The sequence below is a fragment of the Podarcis pityusensis genome (assembly GCF_964106645.2).
Source record: "Podarcis pityusensis genome assembly, chromosome: 3".
Classification (NCBI taxonomy): Eukaryota; Metazoa; Chordata; class Lepidosauria; order Squamata; family Lacertidae; genus Podarcis; species Podarcis pityusensis.
Genome location: NC_138026.1, coordinates 27956830 through 27976601, shown reverse-complemented (window position 1 = coordinate 27976601; position 19772 = coordinate 27956830). Strand labels below are relative to the sequence as shown.

Sequence of the window (19772 nt, the reverse complement as noted above, 5' to 3'; positions counted from 1 at the left end):
CCTCGCCCCTTTCTAGTTCAGTTTCACAAGGAAAGGTTACTAACCCTTAATTCCTTTGTTCTAGCTGAAATCTGCAGACTTCTGCTATCAAGCAGTAGGTAATGGTCTTCACTGTCTTGGCATGCTGCTGGAATTCTATTATCAGGCTAAGTAACATTTTTTATTTTTTTTGTTAGAATTCAGGAGTGCTCTCTCTAAGTCAGTGCTGCTCCGTGCCAGAACGAAGGTCATTTCAATTTCATGTTATGTCGCACAGTTTTGAAGTGACATGTGTTTAATGATTTCCCCCCCTCCCTAAATGAACTGTAACAAGTATTGCACTAATGGGCTCTAATGAGATGCCAACAAAGAGCAGGGAGGGGAGAGGAGGGTGAGAAGGAGATGAATCTCTCAAATAATATTAAACTAATATTTTAGCAAAGGAGCTGGCGGAAGAGAGATGAATGCCTCCAATCTCAAGTTTCAGTCCCTGCAAGAAAACACACACCACACACCAGTTTTCTTTCCTTCGTACTTCCTAGTGATCCATGATTTCATTGCTGACTTTCAGCATTTATAAACTCTGAAATATTTAAGGCATTGGAATCCATTTACAACCTGGCAGCCATTTCTCTACCCCTGTTTGCCCTGCCTTTCCCAAGACTTGAACTTTGCAAATAAAACATTTTAAGTGTGTTTTAAGTGCAACATACAATGTGACACTAGATGGCGATGGTGAGCCTCATGGAAAATTCAATGTATTTTTAAAAACGCTTTAAAAAAAACCATTTTCAGAACAGTTTTTATAGGTCCTTATAGTTAAAGCTATGGTTTTCCCAGTAGTGATGTATGGAAGTGACAGCTGGACCATAAAGAAGGCTGACCGCCAAAGAATTGATGCTTTTGAATGATGGTGCTGGAGGAGACTCTTGAGAGTCCCATGGACTGCAAGAAGATCAAACCTGTCCATTCTGAAGGAAATCAGCCCTGAGTGCTCACTGGAAGGACAGATCCTGAACCTGAGGCTCCAATACTTTGGCCCCCTCATGAGAAGAGAAGACTCCCTGGAAAAGACCCTGATGTTGGGAAAGACTGAGGGCACTAGAAGAAGGGGACAACAGTGGACGAGATGGTTGGACAGTGTTCTCGAAGCTACCAGCATGAGTCTGACCAAAAGGCAGTGGGAGACAGGAGTGCCTGGCATGCTCTGGTCCATGGGGTCATGAAGAGTCGGACACAACTAAACGACTAAACAACAACAAAAGATTCCACCTGTGTCACTAAGGGTGTCCCTATGCTACCCAAATTTAAATTGATTCGAACATTGATCTCTCTCTCTCTCTCTCTCTCTCTCTCTCTCGGAACTCTGGGAACAGTAGTTCTGTGAGGGACATTATGGATCTTTATCAGGTAATTCTCTGCACCCTCACAAAACTACAGATCCCAGGATTCTTTGTGGCTAGCTGTGACAGTTAAGTAGGCAACAACAACAACAACAACAACAACAACAACAACAACTCTCATTCTAGAAATGTGTAAAAGTTCTATACATTTGTACAGGCCCGTAAAAGCAATCTAGGGGTGTTCTGCGGCAGGAGAATTAATCATTTTATCCTGCTGCAAAGATCCTGAATCCCCCCCTTTTTTCTTTTTAGAAAAAAAACAAAACCCAGTTCTGATTGAAATCTGCTTACTTCTTTGACAGAAAACTAATTATAGCTTAAGGCAATAATAGGCCTGTTCCTTCTATTGTTATTCAAGCGCCACTTCCATTATAATACAGTAGACAGTCAGCAGCTCTCCTTTTGAAGAGATGGGTAAAAACTCCACACATATCTGATCTCTTATCTGTCATACTGGAAATTCATGATTTCAAAAGATAAAAAGATTGGAACTGAACTTGGGGCTAAAAATAAGTTGGGAAACGCAAGTGGGCCATCTTTTGTGCATGCCGTGCAGGTTTGCTGAACAGCGAGTATTGCAAAGTGTTGTGAGGGAGGCAGAATATTGTCATTTCTGTGACTCTAGTGGAGGTTAAGCACTCATTTCCCTGTTAACCGCTTCCAGGGGGGAAAAATTGCTTGCATCTCCGTTAACCTGGAAAGTCGCAGGATGAAGATTGGGATGGTATCCCAGCATGCAGTTCTTTCCTGCCATTTTCACATGTGATGCGTGGGGGGGCGGGGGCGGCCAGAAGGACACTTGTGCATAAAGGGTGTGATGGTGACATGCCTTGTGTCACACCACATCTGCTGGTGTGAGTGAAATTAAGTGTGACATGGGAGCATATTGATCAAAAAGCTACAGTTGTGTAATGCCACAAGTAATGCAGTGTAAAAGGACATCGGAAACAAAGACAGAAGCAGTAGTACTATAACCAATAAAGCTAACACAATTATGCAAGACAACCATTCATTCCTATTGCAAATCCCTCTTGAAGCCTGTTGTTTTAAACGATTTTATTAGCACTGCATTATGGAAGCAGGTCAAATATTTATGTTTTTTTCCATAATATAACTACGTGGCATAAACATGTGCAAATGCTTATATATTTGTAATATTCAGTTTATAAAAAAGAATCCCAGCAAATCTCTCTCCGCCTGTCAGAATTGATGCAGAGAAGGAAATGCATTTGTACAAAAATATTTTTTATGGTGCCTGACTTGTAGATGATCATTATCAGTATATGATTTGTCCTGTAATAGACCAGTGGTTCCCAACCTTTTTTTGGCCATGCCCCACCTAAGCATCTCTAAAATCCTGATGCCCCCCTGTGACATATAATTCTTATTTTTCAAAAAGTGAGCTCATATTCACATGGAGGAAGCCTAAGAGGCCATTAGCTTGGTCTAACTCATTCTCGAATTGCCCCTCTTAAAAATCAAATTGCCCCCCTGTGGCGTGTGTGCCCCATGTTGGGAACCACGGCAATAGACATATTTCATTCACAGATCCAGTTGAGTAGTTCTGTGCTATAAAGCAGGGGTAACCAACATGGGGACCTCAAAATGTTGTTGTACCCAACTCACTTCAGCCCCAGCCAAAATGGCCAGTGGTCAACAAGGATGGGAATCGTAGTTCAAGGAGAGCCAGGTTGGCAATTATTGCCATAAAGACAATGAAACAGTATGCAAGAATTAACAATGTGTTGATGAGAGGACAATGGAAAAGAAGTTATTCCACATGGTTGGCAGAATAATGCAGTTCTGTATTTCCTTAGGATCTGTTGGTCTATTATTCATTACATTTATAAAGCAGGGACGCGGGTGGCGCTGTGGTCTAAACCACTGAGCCTCTTGGGTTTGCCGGTCAGAAGGTTGGCTGTTTGAATCCCCACAACAGGGTGAGCTCCTGTTGCTCTGTCCCAGCTCCTGCCAGCCTGGCAGCTTGAAAGCATGCTAGTGCAAGTAGATAAATAGGTACTGCTGTGGCAGGAAGGTAAACGGCATTTCTGTATGCTCTGGTTTCCGTCACGGTGTTCCGTTGCGCCACAAGCGGTTTAGCCATGCTGGCCACATAACCCAGAAAGCTGTCTGTGGACAAATGCCAGCTCCCTTGGCCTGAAAGCGAGATGTGCGCCACACCCCATAGTCACCTTTGACTGCACTTAACCATCCAGGGGTCCTTTACCTTTTACCTTTTTTTTTTTACATTTATAATCTAATATAGTGACTGGCCCATGACTGAGTGCGGACTTGAAGCCAGTTTGTGTCTTACCACATTCATTTTTATCACTTCTTACTCAAAGGATAAGTAGAATCACAGAATCATAGAACTGCAGAGTTGAAAGTGACCCCAGGGATTATCTGGTCCAAACCCTGCCCACAGTCATCCCTGGATGGGCTCGAACCACCAACCTTCTGCTTAACAGCCAGACACACTGACCTATTGCTGCCACAGTAGATATGCTGAGCTCTATTTAAAATGTGTAGACTGGTTCCACGGAAAAGTACCACCCAGATAACAGAAAAGACAAGATCTGCAACAAAATATTGCAGTGTGCAGTGTTCTTGTTCAGGGTTGCAGCAAACTAGCCAATGCCCTCTTCCAAGATATTCAATTCTATCTCCCACCTCCATTGTTCCCGTCGCTCCCAAAATCGAGCCCTATGTACAGTATAAATTTTAAGCAGCATAATACCACTTTAAACAGTCATGGTTTCCCCCAGTGAATCCTGGGAGCTGTAGTTTGTAAGGGTGCTGAGAGTTGTTAGGAGGCCCTTATTCCCCTCAAATAGCTACAAATTCCAGAATTCCTGGAAGAGGGATAGACTTCTACTCTCATGCTGCATATGCATTAACTTGTCGGTAACACAAAAAATGTAGTCTTTGCACAATCTGGAATTATTCATGTTCATCCTCAACATGCTGCTTTCAGTCTGGATTGAGTCTGGATCCTGCCATCTACTAGGGTAATTGTGCTTGTTTAATACACATTCAAACTTCCATTAGAACTTCATAAACAATTTCCTGTGCCTTTAAAACATGTTTTTGCAGTTCGTAGATGTATTCCTTCCTCCTACCAAGCAGGTTCAATTAATGTAAAATAACATTTTATATGCTTGAACTTTATTTTTCACACACACACACACACACACACACACACACACACACGCCTCTTCCCCCCAGTATTACATCAGCTTGCTGAAGACCTAATTTACTTCATAATTTCTGAGTTGATAACCAAAGCATAGATGAGATGGCTTTGCATCCCTAATAAGAGTTATCATAATGTATTGAGGATGAATCATTGCTCTTCTATTGTTGTTCATTTCTAATTAGATGCTGTATATCACCCTTGGTTTAAATGCGCAGTTTCCTGCGGAATCTCATGCCCCAGATTGAGAGCATATTTGGTCTAATCCAGCTCCCTTTGAAATCTATGAGTGGAAAACCACACGATCAGCTTGCAAAGCCGGCATGCCATAGAAAGAGAGGCAGATGCTACAGGAATAAAAGGGTGAGTGTGTTATTTGTTCCGTTTGCTTTATGGAGGAAGAGTTTCTGCTTAGTATTCCAAGAGGTTTGAACAGGTTAGAAGTCATGCTCTGGGTGGGTGCCTGTCACCACTGAAAATAGCTGTGGCATCTCTAGGGAGTCTACACTGCTATGCCACGTCTGTGCTAAAAGGAAGCAAACACAACTTGTTCTGAAGAAGTTCACAGTGCCACTTCAGTCTGAATTTCTGCTTTATTAATCCTTAAAGGTGCAACAGCTTTTTCAATCCTAAACCAAGCCTTGAAATTAATGGTGGTGATGATATGACAATATCTACCAAACTCACTCTCCAGGGATATAACACAAGTCCAAATTTGCCAAAGGGGATCACTTGTTGAAATAAAACACAAGGCCCACAGAGCAGTTGTATAAAGATCAAATGCTTTTTAAAAAGTGATTTTGGATGCATATAACACCTGCACAGGTAAGTGTTTGCTCTTGACCAGTGCATCACTCACATCAGGCACCTTCTGATTTTGCACTTCTCTGAATTTTGCGCTGCAGTTCTCCGGATAAGCAATGTGTGCAAGAATGCACACACTAGGGGAGAGGTGCACAGAAAAGCATTTGTTAGAGAAAATGATATACACAATGCACTATATAAGGGAAAGCTGCTTTGCAAAAATATGCATGTCATGGTAAATTTGCACTAAAACGCTGATGAATTGTCATGAAATGGGGGGGGGGGGAAGCAACCAGTGACTGGTGTGAAAATGTGGACGACTGAATTTAAGACTGGAAAAATGAGAAACCGAGAGAAACAAAATTTTTCAGATTCACCCATCCCTAGTGGAGACTGATTCTAGGAAGGATATAATTTCCTGAGGCCTATGGAAGGGGCATAGCAGAATGGTAGAACATCTGCTTTGAGTGCAGAATGTCCCAGTTTCATTGCCCAGCATCTCCAGGTAGGAGGAGAGATCCCTGCCTGAAACTCTGTAGAGCCACTGCCAGTCAGTATTCAGGATTTCGTTCACGCCAATCAAACCCCAGCCTTTTCCTAGTCTTCCCACTCAGAGTCACTCAGCAACCAGCCATCACTGCACATACTGTATGGTCCTTCTCAGGGATATCTACTTCTATATCTACATCTGTACCTTGCTATGCAGATACAGTGGTACCTCGCAAGACGAATGCCTCGCAAGACGAATTTCTCTATGGGCTTGCTTCGCAAGACGAAAAACGAAAACGTCTTGCAAGTTTGTTTCCTTTTTCTTAAAACCGTTAATACCCAGGGTGACTTCGAGGAGCAACTCATAGCACGCGGTGTGGTAGCCTTTTTTGAGGTTTTTGAAGACTTTGGTGATTTTGAAGACTTTGGGAAACCGTGCTTCGCAAGATGAAAAATTCGCAAGACGAAAAAACTTGCAGAATGAATTAATTTTGTCTTGCGAGGCACCACTGTATGACAGAATCTACATTATGGCAAATTATTCACCCCTCTTGGTTTCACTTTAAGTGATAAAGTGCGCCAGGCATTTTTATAATCCCATGCAGTTTGGAAGACATATTGGGGTGGTAGTGGCAGAGGAGCTGTAAGCAGCGTCTACATGGTGCATGTGATCAGTGCCGGATTTACATATAAGCTAATAAAGCTATAGCTTAGGGCCCCACTCTCTTGGGGCCCCCCAAAAAATTAGAGAAAAAACAACAACTGGATGTACATTTCCAAAATATAAGATAAAAAACAAATAAAATAAAACCTACATACAGCAACAGTATTTTATGTTGTGTAGGCTCCTATGATGTAAGTAATGGGCCCCGCCTGCTAGCCTGCTCCCTAAAATATCACTGGTTTGCTCATTTCTATATATAGGGTGCCTACATTCTGCATGTGCAAATGGCTTTAGATACCTATTAGGTCCATAAATTACCATATAGCATATATTCAACATAAAAAAGTGACAATTTGTTGTTGACAAAGGGCAGCTGGACATATAAAGGGCCCCATTACCTTCAGTAGCTTAGGACCTCATCAAACCTAAATCCGGCCCTGCGTGTGATATATACATCAGCGGTGTTACGATGCCCAAACGCAGAATCTGGAATGAGCCATTTCTGACTTAGAAGTCTAGATAAGCAAAACGAACAAACAAACAAAACCCCAGTGTATTCCCATCACCATAGCTGAGAGAATAAATTTCCCGAATAAAGATTTTGTAAGTGAAATGGAATGCCGAGTATGGAATCCTGCTTTGCTATTGGATAGCCCTTCTGGAGCACGTATGGTAGGCCCTGGGATCAGGATAAGGGTCAGATCCAGGCCATTGCTCAATTAAAGCCTTTCAGCCTGTTTGTCAGGGCGCCTGAATTTTCTTCTAAAACAATTTCAGACTGTAAGGATTACCATTTTTAGAGATTAGCTGGACTATCTTTTTCATGTGTCAATTAAATGCGGGAAGGAGTAAGGGAAATCCTTCGTTCGGCTCTCTGCCCCTGGCCCCACTCATTCATGTTGAAGAATGCAAAAGAATACCGCTATTTTAATGTGTGAATGGTGGTGGGGGGAGGCTAAAGACCTCTATTGAGTAAAGAATTTGCTTCTTGATATATATGGGTACTGTACCCAGCTCCTTAGCTTTTCAGTTCTAGTCTTTTGAAACTGACATGAGAGGAGATTCCATCATGGTACAAGCCATGTACATAGGTTTCCTGAGGTGCTTCCAGTCTGTTGCTATTTGAGAGCTGGCTTGCGCAATTAAAGTTGATTTGGTGCTTTGGAGCAACAAAGCCACTCCCCCCCCAACTCCCTTTTTGTGATTAGGAAGGCAAAGGGCCTTCTCGGTGGTGGCGCCCGTCCTGTTGAACGCCGTCCCATCAGATGTCAGGGAAATAAACAACTATCTGACTTTTAGAAGACATCTGAAGGCAGCCCTGTTTAGGGAAGTTTTTACTGTTTGATGTTTTCATGTTTTTAATATTCTGTTGGGAGCCACCCAGAGTAGCTGGGGGAACCCAGCCAGATGGGTGGAGTAGTAGTACTAGTAATAATAATAATAATAATAATAATAATAATAATAATAATTGCACTTGGAAGTGCAGGGTAATGCTTGATGCAACATTGTATAATTCCCCCAGTGCAAACAAATAAAAAGGAATGCTCACTAAATAGCTAACCTCTGTGCAAACTTTGTGCAAACAAATCAGGACGAATGCTCAACAAACTTGATTGTATGCTGTTGAAGGCGTACACACAATGCACACACCTAATGCCACTTTGGAAGGCCTAAGCATTCCTTCGCTGCTGGAAGAGCAGGGAAATGGGGACTTTTCCACTTGGGGTGCAGACTTCAGTTTGCACAACAACAACAAAATCCCTCTTCTCTCCTCTCCTGCTGTTCCCAACACTTCTTCCAAATGTATTCCAGAGGGTTGGGGGACCCTCCAGAGCAGATTTTGGGGGAGCTCAAGGAGAAGAAGGGGTACCGCCATTGTGTGAGTGGAACTCTGCTCATGGAGCATGGGATATAACCCTTCGCATTTAGGTCTTAGTCCGTAAGAAGGTGAATATAGGTTAGCCTGGCCAAGTCCATCATGAAGCCTGCCCTAGGCTCCTGTACTGCTCTGGGCTCTTGTGGAATGATGAGTGCCCTGTGAATTTAATACCAGTAGCAATAATAAATACGCATTCTTGCCCATTGATTTGTGTGTGAGGAATGCTCCTAAACTATCAGCAGTTGGGTGGGCAAATGCTTGGTTCCAAAGCAGGTAGAAATTTCTCAGGAGCCTAGCAACTATCTATTGCGTTACACAATACAGAAAAGGGTTGGATAGGGTCAGTAGATTGGTATCTCTCCCCCCTGCCCCACTTCTCTTACACACCTTGCAGGTAAAACCTGTTTAATAGGACCAAGGAAATGGAAAGATACAGGGTCAAATACCAGCATTTAAAGGCATCAAGGCCAAAGCAGGTATCTCAGCTAGTTGCAGATCGCAAACTCTCTGCATGTGATATTTTGAAATACGGCCACTTTTGTTCAAAATAGTTACCTTATCAGTAAAATAATATGTTTGTTTTTCCCTCTCTTTTGTTAGGTAACTCAGAGGCCCAACCTCACGTGTCTGAGAGTAGGCAGAGCTACAAAATACAAGTTTACATATTTAATTTAACATTCCTTTTCCTGTTTTTCTTTTTAAGAAAAGAAACCTGACATGGATGCAAAATCGAGGTCTGAATTCCCCAGTGGGAATAATGAGAGGGAATGCTGGGAGAGAAGAATGCAATTGTATTAGGCTCCGTCACAATGGGAGGTAAGCCCCGACCATTTATAAAAGGTAAATGCTGGCAGAACACAGGGGTTCTGGAGCACCACACTGCAGGTGTGATTTATGAGTCTAGGGACCGGCTATAAATCAACCCCTTTTGTTTTAAATGGTACTGTTTTGACGCAGTAGATCAATTTACATGCAGGGGGAAAGATGGAAAGGGGGGGGGGAAGCGCACAGTACATTCAACCCAGAGAACATTAGCGAATCATATTTACAATCAGCGGCAAATTTTCACAGCATGTATTCTGTTGAAGCACGGTGTAATGAGTGCTTCGACAATTTCGGGATTGACCTCTACCAGTCCAATCCCATGCATGCTTACTCAAAAGTAAACCCTATTGAGTTCCATGTGGCTTACTCCAAAGGAAATGCATATCGAACTGCAGCTGTAATGAAATTCGGCACATTTCAAAATGGCCTCCCTTCTGGAATCTGCAGGGCAGCTTACATACTCGGTAGAATCACGAGATAAATATTTTTCCTGCGCCATTTTGGATTGTAGCTCAGGGATTGCATGTTTGAACTGAAACAAAAGACTACGGTGGTACCTCGGATTAAGTACTTAATTCGTTCCGGAGGTCCGTTCTTAACCTGAAACTGTTCTTAACCTGAAGCACCACTTTAGCTAATGGGGCCTCCCGCCGCTGCTCTGCCGCCAGAGCACGATTTCTGTTCTCATCCTGAAGCAAAGTTCTTAACCTGAGGTACTATTTCTGGGTTAGCGGAGTCTGTAACCTGAAGCGTATGTAACCCGAGGTACCACTGTATTTGTAGAGCTAAAACTATCATGTGTGAGAGAAGGCTTTAGACCAGTCTTATCCCCAAAATGATTTTTTTAATGTACACGTCAGGGTTATTTTCCCCATTGGGGAGCATTCAAAGCCAGATTCAGAGATGCAAAGTCTCACGCTCACCATCAAATTGTACCAAATATATTAATTTGTGATGAAAAGGTCTAGAGATCCATGATGTGAAGGCAGAGCTGTGGTTGTTGTGTGGCCTCCTCTGTGCCCACTATGCTAGCCTGCTGTCCTGTTACCAGTGTGGAAGTAAGATTCAACTGCTAGTCTTGTTGCTCCATAGCATGTCGGGAGAATTCATAAATTTCAGTTTCTCTCAGTTTCTAGTTTTTCTAATTGTACGCTCAGTTCTCCACTTTTCCACATGTGAGTTTTTAAAAATAAATGTACACATGTACACTCATCAGTATTTTAGAGCAAATTTATCTCAATATATACATTTTCTATGCAATTTGGACTATTATACATTTTTTTGCAAAGCAGTTCCCCCCGATACAATGCATATTTGTATGTCATTTTCACTAATAAGTGCATTTTATGCACAATTTCCCCTCTAGTATATGCATTTTTGTACACATAGCTACATTGGAGAACCGCATTGCAAAACTTGGAAAAGTGCAAATTGTGAAGGATGGCTCTTTCAGTTCACATTTTGTTTCAGAAAATGTGAATTAGGCAGGTCTGTATTTAAATGCAAATGGAACCCCATTTCTCACTGATCCCTCTTTTCCTTCCTCAAATCAATGATGCACTTGGTCTCTTTTTGGCTCAGAGCACAGAACCAAAGGTTTTGTCCCTGTTATCTTGATTTGCCCACCTAGCTGAGTCAGTAGGCTTTGCAATTTATTTGCATCAATTTTTTTGGGGGGGGGGTGGCGACTCACAAAGTTTTGCCTCGACGTGCATCACAGGGCCACTGCATGTTTCACTAGGACAACAGGAGAGCTCTAGATAATCCCCGTGCCATATTGTCATTTTCTATAAAAGATGCGCTGAATTCTCAGCAGAGGTGGCCTTCCTGTGTGGTTGGTTGGCTCAGTTAAAGGGTGTGCTGGTAGGAGCCTGCTTAGCCAAAAGTTGCAAGCTGTGAATTTCCTAAAAAAACAACAACCACCAACCAAACTCAAACCCCCACATACTGCTGGTTGATGTTGTGATTTCTTTTAGGGTGTCTCTGCACAATTATTAGTATTCTTTTTTATTCGAGTCCTGAAAATGCCATAGATGTGGATGCACAAACCAGGCTATCAAAGCTCCATCAGGTTTGGAGGAAGATACAGAGACAGAACATGGTCAAAGCAGAGTTCCATCGCCACTTAAAGGATCTTAGCTGACAGGCTAAGAAGGGCTCTCTGGCTCAGACCTTGAAGAGCCACTGTTGGCTAGAGCTCACCAGCCTTCCGCTGCCTTGTACATTGCTAGTGGTTGGGGACGAAGAGAGTTGGTGATAGGCAGAGGTGCCAGCTTTTCCAGATGACTGAGGGGGCCCGACGTCCTGGTGTTACGTGTGCAACGTCACGCAATACCCTGAGGTCACACAATGTCCTGACATTGCACACACGAGGTCGTGAGGACCCAGGGGGAGGAGCTGAACGCCTTCTGAACATTAAGGGGGTTTGCCCCCTAAAAAAAAACATTGGGTGGCCCGAAGTGCCTTGGCCCCCAGGAACCAGCACCTATGGATCAGCAAGCTTTTTCAGCAGGGGGCCAGTCCACTGTCCCTTGCGGGAGGTTGCACTATATTTTTTGGGGAAAAAATTGAACAAATTCCTATGTCCCACAAATAACCCAGAGATGCATTTTAAATAAAAGCACACATTATACTCATGTAAAAAACACCAGGCAGGCCCCACAAATGCCCCAGAGATGCATTTTAAATAAAAGGACACATTCTACTCATGTAAAAACACGCTGATTCTTGGACCGTTCGCAGGCCGGATTTAGAAGGCGATTGGACCAGCTCCGGCTCCCGGGCCTTAGTTTGCTTACCCATGGCCTATGGTGACAGGCCATTTGGAGTGGTGTTGGGAGAAAGCAAGGGTGGCTGCCCCAGGCTTCACATACGTACAAGGCTATCTTCCAGGGCAGTGGGTGATCAGTGCAGATATAGCTCCAGGAGCTGGATTTAATTTCAGTGCTCTGGGTTAATCCCAGACTCCATTGATTGGACTGCTGTCTTGAGCAGTCAGATCTTATTGACCTGTTGCTTGATCTACAGATTGGTTGAGTAACAAAATGTACAAAGTTAAGACCTACCAACCCTACCCTGTAAATTTTGCTCAACGTATTTGTGTACAGTATATACCAATAAAAAAGAAAACAGTAAGGTAAAACAGCTTCTGAACTGAATGAGGAAATACAAATGTTTTAGCATAACAAGAACCTCCTGCCTGTTAGGAGAGGAGCAGATTTCCCTCCCTCTATTCGCTTTCTTCAAGCCATTCATAATTTTATAAGTTTCTATCATGTCACCTCATATTTGCCTCTTCTCTAAACTCAAAAGTCCAAAGAGCTGCAACCATTCTTCATCAGGTTGTCGCACCATCCCTTTTGGTTGCCCTTTTCCCGCTCTACAATATCCGTTTTGAGGTAAGGCATCCAGAACAGTACACAGTATTCCGTAGATTTGTATAAGGGCATTATGATATTGGCAGTTTTGTTTTTCAATTCCCGACCTAATAATGTCTAGCATGCGATTTATCTTTTTCACAGCTGCCGCCCACTGGGTCGACATCTCCATTAAGCTGTTTGCTATGACCCCAAGGTCTTGTTCATGATCAGTCAACGCCAGTTGAGTGTACATGTGAAATTAAGATTTTTGTTGTTGTTGCCCCAACATCACTTTACACTTGTTTACATTGAATTGCATTTGCCACTGTTCTGCTCGTTCTCTCAGTTTGGCGAGGTCCTTTAAGAGCTCTTCACAATCCCTTTTTGTTCTAACCACCTCGAACAAGCAAACCTGGCAACCTCGCTGTCTACCCCAACTCCAGATCATTTATGAACAAGCTCAAGAGCACAGACCCCAATACCGATCCTTAGGGGTCTTTTTAATGACAGAAGAGAGTGCCACTTAACATCCTAATGCAAGTAACACTTTCAGTTGCCAAATACATTTTGACCATACGGTCTTCCTCAGTGGCACATATTGATAGGTAAATTACATCCGTATGGTCGAAATGTATTTGGCAATCGGAAGTGTTGTTTATATGCATTAGGCTGTTAAGATACACAATTATATGTAGCTGAGAGTAAAACTTGCCGTTTCTGAAGATCCTGGCTTTTTATTTATTTTATTGTATTTTATTGATTTATGAAATTTGTGTACGCCCTTCACCCATAAATCTCAGGGTGGTTCACAACATAAAAATACGACCTTAGAAACACAAAATGCATAATAAAAAATAAGAACAAAGCAAACCAATTAAAATATACTCAGAGTCGAGAGTGGATTTCATGCTCTTTATTCAGCTCATAGTGGTGAGGAGGAATGGAAGTTCCCCCAGAATGTCTGCTTTATATACATTATTTACACAATGGGCCCCATGTGATTGGCTAATTCCGGGATTCTCCTGTAGGCCACTCAGGTTGCGGATTCACTTCCACCTGGAGCTGGATTGGGTGGCTCCTGTGGACCAATCAGACTGCTGCATTCTGAATCCTATTGTTCTAGGACCAATCAGACTGCTGCATTCTGAATCCTATTGTTCTAGGACCAATCAGACACTGCATTTTGGATCCTATTCAACTCAGTACATAACACCAATAATTCCACAACACTTTTAAAAGGGTATTGGATGTTAATCAGCCAAAGGCCTGGTTGAAGGGGAATGTTTTCGTTTGCCACCTAAAGGTGTATAATGAAGGCACCAGATGAACTTCACTGGGGAGAGCATTCCACAAAGAGGGAACCACTACAGAAAAGGCCCGTTCTTCTGTTGCCACCTTCTGGACCCCTCATGGATGAGGCACACGGAGAAGGGCCTCAGATGATGATCTCATAGGTCCCCAGCCTCTACTGAGGGGAAAAGGTGCTGGAAGCCTAAAGCTTAGCAGAAAGTGATCTGACCATGACAAGGGGCTGACCCCCCACTTTCAGATCACGTTGTTCCCACCCAGCTGAGAAAACAAAGTCCAGAGTATGACCTGCCACATATTGTTTTGGAAAATGCAAATTATGCATGTCTGCCTTTAAATGCAAATTGAATAGATGGTAACCCACATTCCTACTTCCCAGGGCATTTTCCTGGCCCTTTCCTGATCTTTTGATCCGATAAGCAGGATTTTTCTTTTTGCATAGGACTGCAAAATCCACTATAATTGTACAACCTGAATTTGTCGCCATGTGATTGAATCCCAGGCAAAAATAGTAGTGATGCTTAGTTCTAGATACATGACTGCAGTCTTAGATAGTATTCCAAAAAAAGTCTCTTTCTCTGTGTTTGTTTGTTCATCCTTAAAGAAATCCAGACTTTTCTTAGCAACTTAGTAATGTTACTGCACATATACTTTAGTTCACCAACGAGAAGGGGTAAATGTCCTCTGACATGTTGTAGGCACTTTTAAGATACTGGACTTGGAACATACTAAACACTCCAATTCAAAAAGTTGATTGCCAAGAATTGAGAAGCATCAAAAATGCTGCAGTCGAAGCATACGCTGGAACACAGTCCAATATATTGAAATAGATGATCTCTCCACGATGCTACTTGCTCACAAATAGTCCAGTTGGTGGTAAGATGTGTACTTGCTTCATACAGCCAAAAGTAAGGGGAAATCCATCTGCTTGTATTTGAAATCAGCTCTCTAACCTGCTGTTGGTCAAACCCCACCCAGATGGTGCTACTCAGACGTATGCGCTCAAAAGATAATCTACGTTAAAGTTGTGGGTGTCTATTTTTATTTTTCATCTTGGTTAAATACCATGCAGCCAACGTACCCAACCTGCTCTACTCAGAAATCGTGACTAAAAAAAGAAAGGAAGAAAGAGAGATTAACTGGGAGTGGTAGAAACCATGCCTTTCTGCAGCTAAACATATACAGTGGTACCTCGGGTTAAGTACTTAATTCGTTCTGGAGGTCCATTCTTAACCTGAAACTGTTCTTAACCTGAAGCACCACTTTAGCTAATGGGGCCTCCTGCTGCCGCTGCACCACCGGAGCACGATTTCTGTTCTCATCCTGAAGCAAAGTTCTTAACCCGAGGTACTATTTCTGGGTTAGCGGAGTCTGTAACCTGAAGCGTCTGTAACCTGAAGCATCTGTAACCCAAGGTACCACTGTACTATATGGTGAGAGCAGGGGGGTGGGATCTGTAGTCCTCCAGACTCCCATCGGTTTTGCAGATGGGTTGTAGCTCAGTGGTAGCACATTTGCCTTGTATTCAGAAGGTCTCAGGTTCAATTCCTGGCGTTTCCATGTAGGGCCGGGATAGACTCCTGCCTGGAACCCGGGAGACTGTAGACAATACTGGATTAAATGGACCAGCAGCCTCACTTGGTATAAGGCAACTTCCTGGCCCCAGCCAGCCGTGCCAACGGGAAGGGACATAGGGGCCAACTCCTAGGGGCCAAGGTCCCTTCGGTTCCCTGAATAAAATATTTGAGGGGACTGGGCCCCCCAAGTTGATGGGCATTGCCATTCAAATGGTGTGCATGCACCGCATCATGTGATCAATTATGCAGGGCAGGGCTTACCCAGGCCCCCCCAATTTGTTTATTCAAGCTGGCACCCCTGGGAAGGGTTAATGAAAGCTGTGGTCTGGGTAGGGCTGCCATATTCCCCAAAGTGAAAATCCAGACAAAGTTGTTGAGCTGGCAGCCACAGGTTTCCTCATGCCTGCAGTAGAGGATTCGAGCATCTTCCTGCCCTGAAAACAATGAGGAAAAATGCTCATGACGAAAAATGATAAAACTATCAACATTTGATCAATAAAATGCTAAGTAAAATCAATAGATTAAAGCAATGATAAAAAAAAAGTTTCGAAATTCATTCTGTGCTCGCTTATCAGGGAATAACAGTACAACCTTTTAAAGGTAAGTGCTAGTTTATATATGTTTACTCAGAAGTAAGTCCTGTTTTAGTCAATCTAGCTCACTCCCAGGTAAGTGTGCATTGCAACCTGTCACTTTGGCAGGACTTCCTTCCAAGTAAAAGATTCATCACACCGGCCTGCAGATGGACAAATATTGCACCCAGAGCGAAGTAAATAAACTTCATTGCACATAGCCAAAGGCCTTTGCAAAAAAAAAAAAAAGAAATATGTTCATACATACATAGTGGGGGAGGTGATTTTTTTCATGCAATCCAGGGCAGGCTGACGCAGATATGTGCCATCTAAATTATGAATTAAGCACGGGCCTTGATACTACACATAAATTATTGGCATGATTACACTGAAAGCCTTTGCAAGAACACACTGATATTTAAAAAGCAAAAGTCAAATCTCTCCCCCCCCTCCCCTTCCTCCTGTAGTTTATGGTGCCAAAATGCTGCCACTAACTTGTACCATTTACCTTTAAGAGAAGAGGGTTCTGCAGCGGGCATTTAGCTAGATCTGTACACCTACACGCTGCAGATGGTTTAGTTTTATAAGAGATGAAACTGCATTTGGTGGAACTGATTAAATATAAAAACACCACCATCTGCCATTTATTCTAATATAAAATGGTTTGGGCAGATGCTGACATCTTTCTAGATGATTGATTCATCTCTGACAAGTGAAGATTCTCAGAGGACTCCAGCTGCCCACTGCTCACACAATACCCGTTTTACAAGACGGAACGCCAATCAGAGCTGTTTGATTTGGATGGAGCAGGTGAATGAAGGGCACTTTAATAAACCAGCAGTGTCTGGGCTGCTCTCTCTCTCTCTGCGTTTTCCCCCCTCCTTCACTCCTGGCCCACATTTCGCTGGGACGCTGTTTTACACAAATAGTACTAAAGCACAGCTATCCCAGCACAGCGATTATGGCAAAAAGAGCCAAGTTTTGGCACAGGCTGCTCCACTTTCCTCCTCTGCGTGGAAAATCGTCGGAGTCCTTCTATATAGGCAGCTCGCTTTTAACGTTACAATTTTTTATTATTTTTTTTTGGGTGAGTGTTAAGTTTACATCAGGTTTCTGTTTAAAAAGCCTGCCTCGTTATTTATTAAGTATGACACTGGTGGCTTTGTAATAACTTGAGTAACAGATGTAGGCATTCTTCGTTTTAATAAGATCTGGATGCTCTTGACTGCTGCTTGATGCATGGGCCTCAGTACTATACACTTGTATTCTCCACCCCTGTCATTCAGCCTGGACACTGAGATCCAGCACCAGGGCCTTCTGGCAGTTCCCTCACTGTGAGAAGTGAAGCTACAGGGAACCAGGCAGAGGGCCTTCTCGGTAGTGGCACCCGCCCTGTGGAACGCCCTCCCATCAGATGTCAAGGAGATGAGCAACTCTATAACCTTCAGAAAACATCTGAAGGCAGTCCTGTATAGGGAAGCCTTTTAAGGTTTCATGTGTTACAGTGGTACCTTGGGTTACAGACGCTTCAGGTTACAGATGATTCAGGTTACAGGTTCCGCTAACCCGGAAAGAGTACCTCAGGTTAAGAACTTTGCTTCAGGATGAGAACATTAATTGGGTGGTGGGGGTGCGGCGGCAGCGGGAGGCCCCATTAGCTAAAGTGGTACCTCGGGTTAAGAACAGTTTCAGGTTAAGAATGGACCTCCAGAACGAATTAAGTTCTTAACCCGAGGTACCACTGTATTATGTTTTTATATATGCTGGAAGCTACCCAGAGTGGCGGGGGCAACCTAGTCAGATGGATGGGATACAAATTTATCATCATCATCATTGTCAGGGGTTCAGGAGCAGAGGCAAGGGCAAGGGAGGAAACAGAGAGCGAGGGGGAGGAGGCAGAAGAAAAGATGAGTGATGACGACGACCCGAGATCTCCGAGTCTTTCCAGTGAATCAGAAGATTCACAGAAAGGAGCACCAGTGGCCAGGGCAAGGGGGGAGCCTAGGGGGACACCCCAGGAAGATAGAGCCAGAGGGGACTCAGAGGGGAGCAGTTGGAAATCGGGACCAGCGTCACCGCCAGAGAGCAGGGAAGAGGAAGGGCGCCAGGGATCAAGCGCTGGCAGCTCACAACAGGGGGGAGGGCACGAGTCAGGAGTGGCCACACCTCCATCGGGGAGCGAAGAAACGGTCAGACGGAAGGTGGAAGGTTGGGCGCGCGCGACAAGTTCAAATGCACAGGAAGGTGGCGCAATAGGCAGCCCGGAAAGGGAGCCAGGTCCTAAAGCCCGCCGAAAGGAGGGAGAAGAGTCAGGGGGGTCAGCGTCAGCGTCAGAGGAATCCCGGAAGGAAGAGACCCCGGGGGGCAGAGGGACCCAGAGAAGAACAGTCAGGCGGAAAAGGTGGAGCAAGGCTAGGATATTAAGTTGGTGTACAAGGGGCGGAGACTCAGATGGGGCTTCGCCGATCTAACCATTAGACGTAGGGTTGCACGCAGCAGCTTGAGAATGGAAACTGTAACTCAATAAAGACTTTTATTTAATGATCGCTGGCTAGCGTGATCCTCTGTGAGCTAGGATCTGGAAGCAGCTCTGACAGTAAGCCCCATCACTTAAATTGTGGGCATCTACAGCCTCGCGGAGAGGAGAGAAAGCGGGTGCCTACTAGCGAGCTCACGAACGGCAGACAACATGACGGCCGAACAGCAGATAGTGGAACTCAGAGAAGCAGTGACACGACTGAATGCCGAGGCTCTTGCATCCAGGAAGAGAGAGGAGGACGCAGCTGCCGCCTACAGGGATCTCCAGGTCAGGTCGGAAGTGCTTACGAAGCAAGGGCAACTGACACCCAAACCGGAGGGGATTGGGTTGGGGAGACGAACAGGCGGTCTGGTCTCTCACTTCGATGGGAATTTGCAACAGTACCCCAACTTTAGAGCAGATGTAATGTGTGCACTGCAACTGCTGAACAAAGACTTTAGAGATGAGCAAGAGAAGGTGGGATTCATCATGTCCCATTTGCATGGAGATGCTAAAGCATGGCTGCGCAATTTGTGGAGAGATAATGATCCAGCGTTCCAAAATGCGGATGCCTTTATTAAAGCGATGGATGGGTGCTTTTTGTCAAGCATTGACGTGGATCTTGCTCGGCAGCAGATACATGGACTGAAGCAAGGGAGGGCCAGCGTAAGGCAGTACCATGCCCGCTTTTTCGCTTTGGTCAGTGCTCTGGAATGGGACAGAGATTCGGCTCCTGTAAGAGACCTGTTTTGGGAGGGATTGCACGGCTCGGTTAAAGATGAAATTGCGAGGGGGGAGAGACCCCGGACCACGCAGGAGATCGTTCAGAGGGCGCTGGCGGTGGGGGTGCGGCTGGAAGGACGTCCGTGGAGCAGTGGCGAAGGGCGTGGAGGGCGCGAACCAGCCAGGGGCTCCTCCTTCCTTCCCAGAGAAGCAGCGCGTGCGCAATCCACGCCTCCGCCAGGAGGAGGAGCGGAACCTATGGAGGTTGGAGGTGCAAGGGCTCAGTCAGCAGCCAGAGCCCTAGCACCGGCAGCAGTGAAAGCGAAGCCTCCTAGAGGGAACAGGAAGTGTTACATCTGCGATGATCCACAGCATATGGCGAAAGAGTGTCCCCAGAGGCTCCACAAGCACACTGCAGCCTCAGCAATGGTAACTGCAGCAACGCAGCAAGGACAACCACAGCAGGGAAACGACGGAGT

General features: G+C 44.4%; 2 protein-coding genes across 2 annotated transcripts in view; one reads left to right on the top strand and one right to left on the bottom strand.

Annotated features, from left to right (window-relative positions):
- LOC308473632 (uncharacterized protein) overlaps positions 1–4938 on the top strand; it is a 146307-nt gene extending 141369 nt beyond the window's left edge. Inside the window, exon 8 of the mRNA XM_080999430.1 lies at positions 4761–4938. The gene's annotated coding sequence lies outside the window, so the exon portion shown is untranslated. The remainder of the gene's footprint in view (positions 1–4760) is intronic.
- ASAP2 (ArfGAP with SH3 domain, ankyrin repeat and PH domain 2) overlaps positions 1–19772 on the bottom strand; it is a 505514-nt gene that overhangs the window by 482334 nt on the left and 3408 nt on the right. The gene's annotated exons all lie outside the window — the stretch shown is intronic.